Source organism: Arachis hypogaea, chromosome 18 (genome assembly GCF_003086295.3).
Source record: "Arachis hypogaea cultivar Tifrunner chromosome 18, arahy.Tifrunner.gnm2.J5K5, whole genome shotgun sequence".
Taxonomy (NCBI): Eukaryota; Viridiplantae; Streptophyta; class Magnoliopsida; order Fabales; family Fabaceae; genus Arachis; species Arachis hypogaea.
The window spans coordinates 87966473-87979063 of record NC_092053.1 but is presented as its reverse complement, the minus strand read 5'-3'; positions in this window follow the sequence as shown (position 1 = coordinate 87979063).

Below are 12591 nucleotides of genomic sequence, written 5' to 3'. Positions count from 1 at the left end.
ATTCTGCATGAATTACACTCAGAAACAAGTTGGATTTGGCCTGGGCAGCTCAGAAATCGCCCCCAGCGTTTTGCCTTTAAGTGGGTCACGTGTGAGTAACGGCGCGTAAGCGCCGTGTGCGCGTGCGCGTCGATTGCTATTTCTTCATCCGCCGTACGCGTCATGTACGCGTGTGCTCACTATGTGATGTCACTTTTGTGTGCGCGTGCCTTGTACGCTTGCACGCCCATCGATGCATTCCCAATTCTTGTTTCTCATGCATTCTCCACTTTGTATGCTTTTCTCCTCATTTCTTCCATCCAATACTTGCCTTATGAACCTAAAATCACTCAACAAACACATCAAGGTGTCGAATGGAATTAAAATGAGTTAAAATTACCAATTTAGAGGCCTACAAAGCATGTTTTTACACTTAAGCATAATTTAAGGGAGAATTACAAAACTATGCTATTTCATTGAATAAATGTGGGAAAAGGTGATAAAATCCCCTAAAATAAGCACAAGATAAACCACGAAATTGGTGTTTATCAAATCTCCCCACATTTAAACTAAGCATGTCCTCATGCTAAAATCAAGAAAGAAGCAAAGGGGTATCAACATTTATTCAATGCAAACTAACTAAATGCAATCTATCTATATGAATGCATCCACTTAGTCAAAACAAGTCAATTTCCAAGAATACATATACAAACACAAGGGCTAAGGCAATAGCAATCAAATCAACTCACAATTGAATTGAATCATTGAAAGATTTTACAAACATGCAAGAAAAATGATCATGGCTGGAAACATGTAATTGAGCGATCGAACCCTCGCCAGATGTGTATTCGCTCTAGGCACTCAAGTGTATGGGGTTGATGCACTCAAGTCTTCCCTAATCATGCTCTCTAAGATTTGTTTTTTCATCTAACAATCAACAATTACTTTATGCATGCATACAAATATCATGAGGGCTTTTCCATGGGTTGTAATGGGGCTAGGGTCAAGGTAGGGTGCATATGGTCAAGTGAGCTTGAGATTTGAATCTTTGATTAACTTAAACTTTCCACCTAACCTATGACAACCTATACAATTCTAAACAATCCTAGCTATCCATTCTTCACTTTTCTACACACTCATGCATTCCCTTTTGATCACCACACATATGCATTGATTATTATTGAACTTCTCCTTGGCATTTTTGTCCCCTTTTTATTGTAATTCTTTTTCTCTTTTCTTTTCTTTTTTTTTCAAACTAAAATATGTACAAGAGCATCAATGCATATGGTTTACACCTGATTAATATATGAGTGTGTACCCAATTCCCAAGATTTTCAAGACAACCACAAAACATGCTTTCATCTTTCACTCAATGTACCCAACTTTCCCAAAATCTAGTAATGAACACTCTCACTAGCCTAAGCTAATCAAAGATCCAAACAGGGGACATTTATTTTTTTCACTTAGACTTGTAATGTGCTACAATTATGAACAAATGGGTTAACCATAGGCTCAAATTTGCTAACAATGGAAGATAAAAGGTAGGCTATTTGGGTAAGTGAGCTATTTGAACAATGGCCTCAATCATATAAATGCATGTGTACACAAAGTAATGGACATAAAGAATCAAACAAATCAAGGATTACACTCATAGGAGAAGAATAATATACACAAGAATGAAAATAAGTGGTTATATGATGTAACCACAAAATTAAGGTCAAAACTCGCATGCTTGTGTTCTTTGCTCAAAACATGATTCACAAAGTGTATAATTCAAGAAAGTCCAAAAAAAAAATTCAATCAATTGGGGTGGTGCCCTAGAAATGGATTTCTTGGAGATTTTCATCATATTGACTAAGCTTATTCTAATGCAAGGTTGTGATTTAGAAAACTAAAAAAAAAAAAATTCTTATTTACCCTTTTCCAATCAAAGCAAATTTCATACGCAAAGGGATCAACTAGTTTCAACAATCCACAATGTTTTTTTCCAATTCACAACCAAAAAGGCTAAAAAACTATATAATAAAAATCCAACCAAAAATATGGACTGTATACAATCTAAGGTGCAAAATGTGACGTCTAAGATAAAGTAATTCCAAGATAACAAATATATACAAAATCTCAGAGTAATCTCAAAGATAAAGTGCAAAATGAAATAAAGTAGTAGAGACTAGAAGATAAATGTCTGAAAGTTTACCACACATATGCTATCCACTGGTCACGAAGGGTGACCTCCCCACACTTTAGAATGAAGCATCGTCCTCGATGCTTGATGCACGAAAAACTTGTCTCTCAAAAATCTCCTTTCGGCAAGTGTACCGAATTTGTCGTCAAGTAAAAACTCACAAAGAGTGAGGTCGAATCCCACAGGATTAATTGATCAAGCAACTTTAATTAGAAGAATGTTCTAGTTGAGCGAATCCAGAATTTGGGTTGAGAGTTGCAGAAAATAAAATGGCGGGAATGTAAATAATAGAAAAGTAAATGCTAGAATGAAAGGACTGGAAGTAGATGACTGAAAATAAATTGCAGAATTGTAAATGGGAATGGGGGATTTGCTCATAAAAGTAAATGGCAGAAATTAAAGAGAATGGGTAGATCAGAGATGTGGAGTTCTTGGGCTTAGGAGATGTTGCAATTCTCGGATCAAGTTCATTTTCATCTCTTCCTCTATCAATGCACTCATTGATCTCCTTGGCAATCTTAAGTGATTGAATTACAATTTCTTGCAATTCAATCTCTCAAATCTTGATCAATAGCCAATTCCTTGGTCAATTGCTCTTGAGAAGAGATGAAGTATGGTCACTGATTATACCACATGCATTTCCCAAATCAAGTATTGAGAGGGTTATAGTCACATACCCATCCAAACCCAATTTGGTCCAGCATGAGAAAGCATTTCTAGCTTGATCTCTTCATTCCTCTTTCAAGGTTCAAAAGAGATCCAAGTTTGAATAGCTTCTTTTCCAAGATAACTACTCAATGGGATGAAGATCGAAAGCTTTCAAGTAAAATCAAGAGAGAAGATAGAAGAAGAATAATGAAAATTAGTATTGATCCATCAAATTACAACAGAGCTCCCTAACCCAATGAAAGGGGTTTAGTTTTTCATAGCTCTAGAAAATGAAAACAAAGATGGAGAATACATCATAAAACTAGAAAATGTAAGAAGGTAAAATACAGGAGTAATTCTCTTTTTCCAGCCTCCCAACGCCTTTCTCAATTCAAAGCTACTCTATATATATACTTTTACTTTTTTCTTTCTTTTTATCTTTTTTTTTTTTTTTTTTTTTTGAGAAGTTGTAACTTTTCTTTTTTTTTTTTTTTTTTATACTTATTTTCACTAACGTTCCATGACCTTTGCTCAGTTAAGCCACTTAATAGTTAACGTCTTCTAACGGCCTTGCCAACCTTCGAGAACGTTAGTGACACTCAACATTGTCACTAACGTTCCAGTGTGCACCTTTTTGCTTCACGTTAAAGCCCAGTTAACTAGGTTAACATGACTTCTAATGTGGCCTTGCCAAACTTCGAGAACGTTAGTGACACTCAACATTGTCACTAACGTTCCAATGTGCCCCTAGATCTCACGTTAGAGTCCACGTTAACTAGGTTAACGTGGCTTCTAACGTGGCCATTCTTAGCCATCCCAACGTTAGTGACATGTTGAGTGTCACTACGTTGGCTCATCATTCATTCCTCATCGTTAGCTTCCATGTTAACTAAGTTAACGTGGAAGTTAACGTGGCTCCTTGGGGGGTTGTGTGGTTGCTTCCAACGTTAGTGACAATGTTAAGTGTCACTAACGTTGTCGACAACTCTCACTTCTCATGTTAGTTCCCACGTTAACCAAGTTAACGTGGGAGTTAACGTGGTGTATTGCATCCTTAGGCCAACGTTAGTGACAATGTTGAATGTCACTAACGTTGGCTTCTCTTCCCCCTTTAACGTTAGAGGCCACGTTAACTAGGTTAACGTGGGCTCTAACATGGCCACTCATGAGTATTTGCCAACGTTAGTGACAATGTTAAGTGTCACTAACGTTGGCTCAACTTCCCTTCTCCACGTTAGAGTTCACGTTAACTTAGTTAACGTGACTCTTAACGTGGGCAATGATGGCTTTGATAGTGTTATTGGCAATCACTTTTCTCATTAACCTTGCAAGTTACCTCCTTTCTTGCTTCCTTTGGTCCTGAAATCAAGCAACAGAGTGCATTAAAGTTCTAGTCCAAGTCATGGGCAATGCAGCATACAATTTGTCGCTAAATTCATGCAAAATCCTCATGAAATAATGTAAAATGCACAATGTATGCTTGAATAAGGTGTAGGTGAATATCTACCCAAAACTAGCTTATTTCCTAAAGAAATGCATGAAACTAACCTAAAAACAGTAAAGAAAAGGTCAGTGAAACTGGCCAAGATGCTCTGGCATCACAACACAAACTTAAAGCTTGCTTGTCCTAAGCAAGTACTGGAACAAGAGAATGATGAATGGAATATCCAGAGGAATGAGTCATTCTTGTGGAAGTCATATTACTGATTTTATGGTGGTTTCATGCATAGCAACTTAGGTTCATTCCATTACTGGCTTTCAGACTTTTATCATGTCCCTAAACACTTACTTTGTTTATATCCCATGAGACTTTTATTCATTGATCCTTTTATTGTTATTTCAAGGTTATTTGTGTTATTTAGGCTAAGTGCTCTGTAAGGGGGCAACTCTTTAAGATAAGCTTTCAGCCAACACTCCCGAACCAGTTGGTTCAAGGTGCTAGGTGTTGAAGCACCCCTAAGGACTTACTCCCTCAAGTCTCTCCCCCATACATACACACCACAGGCATATAGTTTATTTATTTTCTTTTCTTGAGATCTTGGTGTCCAGCACCTCTTTGCGTTACTAAATGCTCTGTAGTGAGGGTTACTCTTGATAGTGGATTTTCAGCTGATAATCCCGGGTTAGTTAACCCAATTACCAAGTGATAAAGCACCCCTGAGAGCTTATTCATCCAAGTAGATCCCTCACACAGGAGCACCACAGACACTTGTCTCAAGGTCCAAACTATTGGTGCCTAGCCTTATTGCTTACTCTTTTTTCTTTTGTTTTTCACTTCCATTGTTCTTTCCCTTTTCTCTTATTAGGATCTTGTTATTAACTTAGTCTCATGGGTATATCCAAAGTCAAGTATTCAGGATAGATAGTTGTCCTCCTAGCCTTGTGGTTGAACCAACTTAGCTAACTTATGACTACCCCAAAGATTCATGAATGCACTTCCACATTATGAATTCTACTTGGTCTTTTAAAAACATAAACATTCTCTTCTCATTTGTTTAAAAAGGGACAAGCATACAAGTAAGTTAAGGAGGATGCTGTGACATAAATCTAGCACACATAGACCTATTTAGAACTTAGAAGACAGAATTTAAAAAGGGTTCAACTACGAGTAACTACAAATCAAAAGTGCATTCGGACTTCCAACTTTCAACAATTCTGAGTACAATGGAATTTAGTAACAATACAACCTTTGGGTGATGATTTCTGGTTGCCTCTCTCTTTGTCATCATCCTAGTTTTTTGCTGCCTAGCTTCTTTGGGTGGAGGTGCACCATTTCCTCATAAGGTTCCTGCAAGGTCACTGGAAGTTGCTTTTTCCCAAAGCACTTGAGACATAGTTAGCTTGCATGTATGCTGGTGCCTTTTGAACTCAATTTGGTGTGTGAACACCAAACTTAATTCCTTGCCAGTCCAAACATTGCACATATGCAGAGAACCCCATATCTTATTGTCAACAAAGCAATGATAACCTATAGCCTAACTACATCTAAGTGGTTTCTCTTGATTGGATGGAGCTAGCAATGTCCTTCTGGAGTGGAGTGTAATTCTAACCAATGTCCCTTTTGTGGAACACCAAACTTAGAATTACACCATCACTCTTGGATTTTTTGGTGTGGAACACCAAACTTAGCTCCTTACAATACAGGAGAAACGACTTGTGATTTTTTTATTGAAACAAAGATGAAAGTGAAACTACCTGAGGTTGGGTTGCCTCCCAACAGAGCGCTCTTTTATCGTCGCTAGCTCGACGAGTCCTTAATTACTTGAGATGGTACTTTACTCTGGGGTTTTCCCCCATGTTGCCCAGATAATGCTTGAGTCTTTGTCCATTCACTGTAAAAGTCCTCTCTGAACCTTCATCCGTGATTTCGATGTGGCCATATGGTGATACTTTCGTAACCATGAAAGGTCCGGACCACCTTGACTTGAGTTTTTCTGGGAACAGCCTTAATTTAGAATTGTAAAGGAGTACTCGCTGCCCCTTTTCAAAACTTCTGGGCGCAAGATGCATGCATGTTTTCTCTTTGCCTTTTCTTTATACATCTTAGTGTTTTCATAGGCTTGTGACCTGAATTCCTCCATCTCTTGGAGCTGCAAGATCCTTTTTGCACCAGCAGCAATGCTGTCAAAATTTAGTATCTTGATAGCCCAGAGAGCTTTGTGCTCCAGCTCCAGTGGTAAATGACAAGCCTTCCCATAGACCAGTTGATATGGAGACATTCCAAGTGGAGTTTTGAATGCTGTTCTGTATGCCCAAAGAGCATCATCCAGCTTCTTCGACCAATCCTTTCTAGATGCACCCACAGTCTTTTCCAGGATCCTCTTCAGCTCTCTGTTAGATATCTCAGTTTGCCCACTTGTTTGAGGATGGTAAGGTGTAGCTACTTTGTGTTTTACCTCATATCGTAGGAGGAGAGCTTCTAGTGGTTTGTTACAAAAGTGGCTCCCTCCGTCACTGATGAGGCATCTTGGGACTCCAAACCGGCTAAAGATATTTTTCATGAGGAAGTTCATGACTACCTTGTTATCATTAGTTGGGGTTGCAATAGCCTCTACCCACTTGGAAACATAATCCACTGCTACCAAGATGTACTTGTTTGCATATGAGGTTGGGAATGGTCCCATGAAATCTATTCCCCACACATCAAACAGTTTCAGTTCCAAGATGATATTTTGTGGCATGGCGTTTCTTTTGGGTAGGTTTCCAGACCATTGGCATTCATTGCAGCTTTTTACTTGTTCCTTGGCATCCTTGAAAAGGGTGGGCCAAAAGAATCCGCTTTGTAACACCTTTGCGGCAGTTCTGTCCCCTCCAAAGTACCCGCCATAACATGAACCATGGCAATTCCACAAGACTTCTCTTCCTTCTTCTTCCGAAACACATCTTCTAAGGATTACATCTGAACATTTCTTGAAGAGATATGGCTCGTCCCAGACAAAGTATTTTGCATCATTCATGAGCTTTCTTTTTTGATGTTTATTGATCCCTGGAGGTAATTCCCCAGTTGCCTTGAAATTTGCAATATCTGCAAACCATGGTGCTTTGTGAACTGTCATCAACTGCTCATCAGGGAAGAGCTCGTTCACATTTGTATCATTTTCTCCACCTTGATCATGAGGGATTCTGGATAGGTGATCTGCCACCTTGTTCTCCACTCCTTTCTTGTCTCTGATTTCAATATCAAATTCCTGCAATAGTAAGATCCACCTTATTAGTCTTGGCTTTGATTCTTGCTTGGCAAACAAATATTTAAGTGCTGTGTGATCTGTAAAAACAATCACTTTAGCACCATTGAGGTATGATCTAAATTTGTCAAATGCAAAAACTATTGCTAGCAACTCCTTTTCAGTTGTGGTATAATTTCTTTGAGTTTCATTAAGGACTTTGCTAGCATAGTATATCACACGAACTAAGTTATCCTTCCTTTGTCCTAACACTGCCCCAACTTCAAAATCAGATGCGTCACACATCAATTCAAATGGTAAGTTCCAATCAGGTGGGAAAATGATAGGAGCAGAGGATAACCTCATTTTCAAATGTGCAAATGCTAGCATGCATGTTTCATCAAAGACAAATGGTGTATCAGATACAAGGAGATTGCTTAAGGGCTTGGCTATCTTTGAAAAATCTTTAATGAACCTTCTGTAAAAACCAGCATGCCCTAAAAAACTCCTAATTGTCTTGACATCACTGGGTGGGGGTAGTTTTTCAATAAGTTCTACTTTAGCTCTATCAACCTCAATGCCTTGGTCAGAAACCTTATGACCAAAGACTATTCCTCCTGTCACCATGAAGTGGCATTTTTCCTAGTTCAAGACCAAATTGATCTCTTGGCATCTTTTCAATACCAAGGCGAGGTGATGTAGGCAACTAGGAAAGGAATCTCCGAATACCGAGAAATCATCCATAAAAACTTCAATGAATTTTTCTATCATATCTGAAAAGATAGAAAGCATGCAGCGTTGGAAAGTTACAGGAGCATTGCATAACCCAAATGGCATGCGCCTATAGGCAAACACTCCATACGGACAAGTAAATGAGGTTTTCTCTTGGTCTCTCGGATCAACCACTATTTGGTTATATCCTAAATAACCGTCGAGAAAACAATAATATGCGTGCCCTGCAAGTCTTTCCAACATCTGATCCATGAATGGAAGGGGAAAATGGTCCTTTCGTGTAGCCTCATTGAGTTTTCTGTAGTCTATGCACATCCGCCATCCTGTGACAGTCCTTGTAGATATGAGCTCGTTCCTCTCATTGGTCACCATAGTGATTCCTCTCTTCTTGGGCACAACATGTATGGGGCTAACCCAAGGGCTGTCTGAAATTGGGTATATGACCCCTCCTTGCCAAAGCTTCATAACCTCTTTCTGTACCACTTCCTTCATGATTGGGTTCAGCCTTCTTTGGGATCGAATGGATGGCTTGGCATCATCTTCCAACAATATTTTATGAATGCATATGGATGAACTGATTCTCTTCAAGTCAGCAAGGGTCCATCCAATGGCATCCTTATGCTCCCACAGCACCTTGAGTAGCTCGTCCTCTTGATCTTGACTGAGGGATGAATTTATAATCACTAGGTAGTTTTTATTTTCTCCTAGATATGCATATTTGAGAGTGGGTGAAAGTGCTTTGAGTTCAAGTCTGGGTGCTTCTGACTTTTTGTTCCCTTCCTTTGGTGCATCTGGTATATGTATTTCTGCTGTGGCCACCTCTTCACTTGATTCAGATTCTTCCTCCACCAATCTCTCGTCCTCTTCAGGTTCTTCTTCTTCAAAATTCTTCTGCACTTCATCCTCAAGTGCATCTAACCTCATGCATTCCCCCAACTGTTCGGGTGGGTAACTCATGGCCTAGAATACATTGAATGTCATCTTTTCATTGTGTAATCTCAGGGTGAGGTCACCCTTCTGAACATGAATGACAGCTCCAGCAGTGGCAAAGAATGGCCTTCCCAAGATGATGGAGGTCTTGGCGTCCTCTTGCATGTCCAGCACCACAAAATCTGCTGGAAATATGAAATCTCCTACTTTTACCAGCAAATCCTCTACTATCCCGTGAGGGAATTTGAACGATCGGTCTGCCAGTTGTAGGGCCATTTTTGTTGGTCTAGCCTCCTCAATTTTCATCTTTCTCATCATAGCTACTGACATCAAATTGATGCTGGCCCCTAAGTCACAAAGAGCCTTCTCCACTGTGATTTCTCCTATATACAAGGGATCTGAAAACTCCCAGGATCCTTCAGTTTCTGGGGTAGTTTATGCTGAATGATAGCACTACACTCTTCGGTTAGTATCACAGTCTCATTGTTCTTCCAGCTTCTCTTCTTAGTCATTAGCTCCTTCAAAAACTTAGCATAGAGTGGCATTTGTTCTATGGCTTCAGCAAAGGGTATGTTGATTTGTAGCTTCTTGAAGATTTCCAAAAATATCAAGAACTGGTTGTCATCTTCCCTTTTCTTAATAGCTGGGGATATGGAGCTCTTGAGATGTTCAGTTGTGGTATCCCTTTTTCTTTCTGCAGACTTGGCGTGGGAGGTTGAATTCCATCTTGCTCTTCTCCCTTTTCATTTGAGCCTTCTTCTTGTGGTTTTTGGGGACGTTCCTTCAGTTCCTTCCCACTCCTAAGTGTGATAGCTTGACACTCCTCCCTTTTGCTTGAATGGGCATCATAGCAAAAGTTGTGGTTAGGAAGCTGCTTAAACAGATAGCTGATTTGTGTCTCGAGTTTCTTGATGGCAGCATTTTGATTCTGCATGTTTGACTGCACTTCCTCTCTGAATGCTTTACTTTTTGAATGTCTTTGCATACTCCTTCAATTAAGGTTTCGATCTTAGAGAGCTTGTCATCAATTGATGAGTGATTTGGAGCAGATGTGCTGTTTTGGTTTTGATAGGCGTGTGGAGAAGTGTTGTTGTGGGGGTGTTGAGATGTCCTCTGTGTGAATTGCTGGTGAGCTGCATTGTTGTTGGAGTTGTAACGTCTCTGGTCTTGGTTCTGATCTTGCTCCCTTCCCCACCAAAGTTTGGGTGGTTTCTCCATCCAGGGTTGTAGGTCTTGGAGTATGGATCATAGTTTTTCCTTGGTGAATTCCCAATGTAGTTGGCTTGCTCCTGACTACCATCTGCTTCTTCATGCACTCCTTCTTGTGTTGTTGATGAAGTGGAGATTGCTGCTACTTGGTTCATCTCCATCTTCTTGGTGAGGTCAGCCAGCTGCTGGGTAATGAGCTTGTTTTGGCCAACAGAGCATCTACATTGTTTAGCTCCATTACTCCTCTTGTGTTCCCTCTTTCGGAAGCATAGAAGTAGTCGTTCTCTGCTACTGTTTCAATAACATCTATGGCTTCTCAATGGTCTTCTTCTTGTTCAAAGATCCTCCAGATGAATGGTCTACGCCTTCTTTGACTCATAAGAGAGCCCTTCATAGAAAATGTGCAGCTGCACCCATTCGTTGAACATGTCAGGTGGACACCTCCTTGTTAGGTCTTTAAACCTCTCCCATGCTTCATATAGAGTCTCACCATCTTTTGCCTGAAAGTTTGGACATCAGCTCTCAGCCTATTGATTCGTTGAGGAGGGTAAAATCTTGCTAAGAATTTGTTCACCACGTCTTCCCAAGTTGTCAAGCTTTCCCTTGGGAAAGATTCCAGCCACTTGGCTGCTTTGTCCCTAAGTGAGAATGGAAACAAGAGCAGTCTATAGGTATCAGGGTGAACACCATTAGACTTCACTGTGTCACATATTCTCAGGAAGGTGGTTAAATGTTGATTGGGGTCTTCTTGAACACCTCCTCCAAACGAACAGTTGTTCTGAACAAGGGTGATGAGCTGTGGTTTAAGTTCAAAGTTGTTGGCATGAATTGTTGGCTTTTGGATGCTACTTCCATAATTCCCTGGGTTTGGATTGATGTAAGAGCCCAAGACTCTTCTATCCTCCCCAACATGATTTGCTCTACCTCCTCCCCCATGGTTGTGATCCTCTTCTTCATGATGGTTTTCCATGTTGTCTTCCATGTTTGGTTCAAAGAATTCCTCTTCTTCCTCAGCACCAACCACTTTCTTTCCTCTTGCCTCCCTCCTTAATCTAAGAAAGGTCCTCTCAGGTTCAGAATTGAAGGAAGTTGAAGCCCCGCTTCTTCTCCCTGTCATACAACCAACAAGTGCAAGCAAGAAAAGATAGGTGCAGAAAGTATTTGTGTCAGAATTACTGTTAGATGTGGGTGATGCAATATATCAAACAGTTAGTGGGTTAGCAAACAGAATTGAAAATAACAAAGAAAAACAAAAGAGTAGAGGGAGAAGGGAACAAGTTTAACTAAAACTAAAAGTAAATCACTCAAACAGAAAATGAAATTCATAAAATAAAAATGCTCAATCTAGTGATCCTCCAATTTAATCATTGTTGATGCACAATCAATCCCCGGCAACGGCGCCATAAACTTGATGCACAGAAAACTTGTCTCTCAACAAATCTCCTTTCGGCAAGTGTACCGAATTTGTCGTCAAGTAAAAACTCACAATAGAGTGAGGTCGAATCCCACAGGGATTGATTGATCAAGCAACTTTAATTAGAAGAATGTTCTAGTTGAGCAAATCCAGAATTTGGGTTTTAGAGTTGCAGAAAATAAAATGGCGGAATGTAAATAACAGAAAAGTAAATGCTAGAATTAAAGGACTGGAAGTAGATGACTGAAAATAAATTCAGAATTGTAAATGGGAATGGGGGATTTGCTCATAAAAGTAAATGGCAGAAATTAAAGAGAATGGGTAGATCAGAGATGGGGAGTTCATTGGGCTTAGGAGATGTTGCAATTCTCCGGATCAAGTTCATTTTCATCTCTTCCTCAATCAATGCACTCATTGATCTCCTTGGCAATCTTAAGTGATTGAATTACAATTTCTTGCAATTCAATCTCTCAAATCTTGATCAATAGCCAATTCCTTGGTCAATTGCTCATGAGAAGAGATGAAGTATGGTCACTGATTATACCACATGCATTTCCCAAATCAAGTATTGAGAGGGTTATAGTCACATACCCATCCAAACCCAATTTGGTCCAGCATGAGAAAGCATTTCTAGCTTAATCTCTTCATTCCTCTTTCAAGGTTCAAAAGAGATCCAAGTTTGAATAGCTTCTTTTCCAAGATAACTACTCAATGGGATGAAGATCGAAAGCTTTCAAGTAAAATCAAGAGAGAAGATAGAAGAGGAATAATGAAATTAGTATTGATCCATCAAATTACAACAGAGCTCCCTAACACAATGAAAGGGGTTT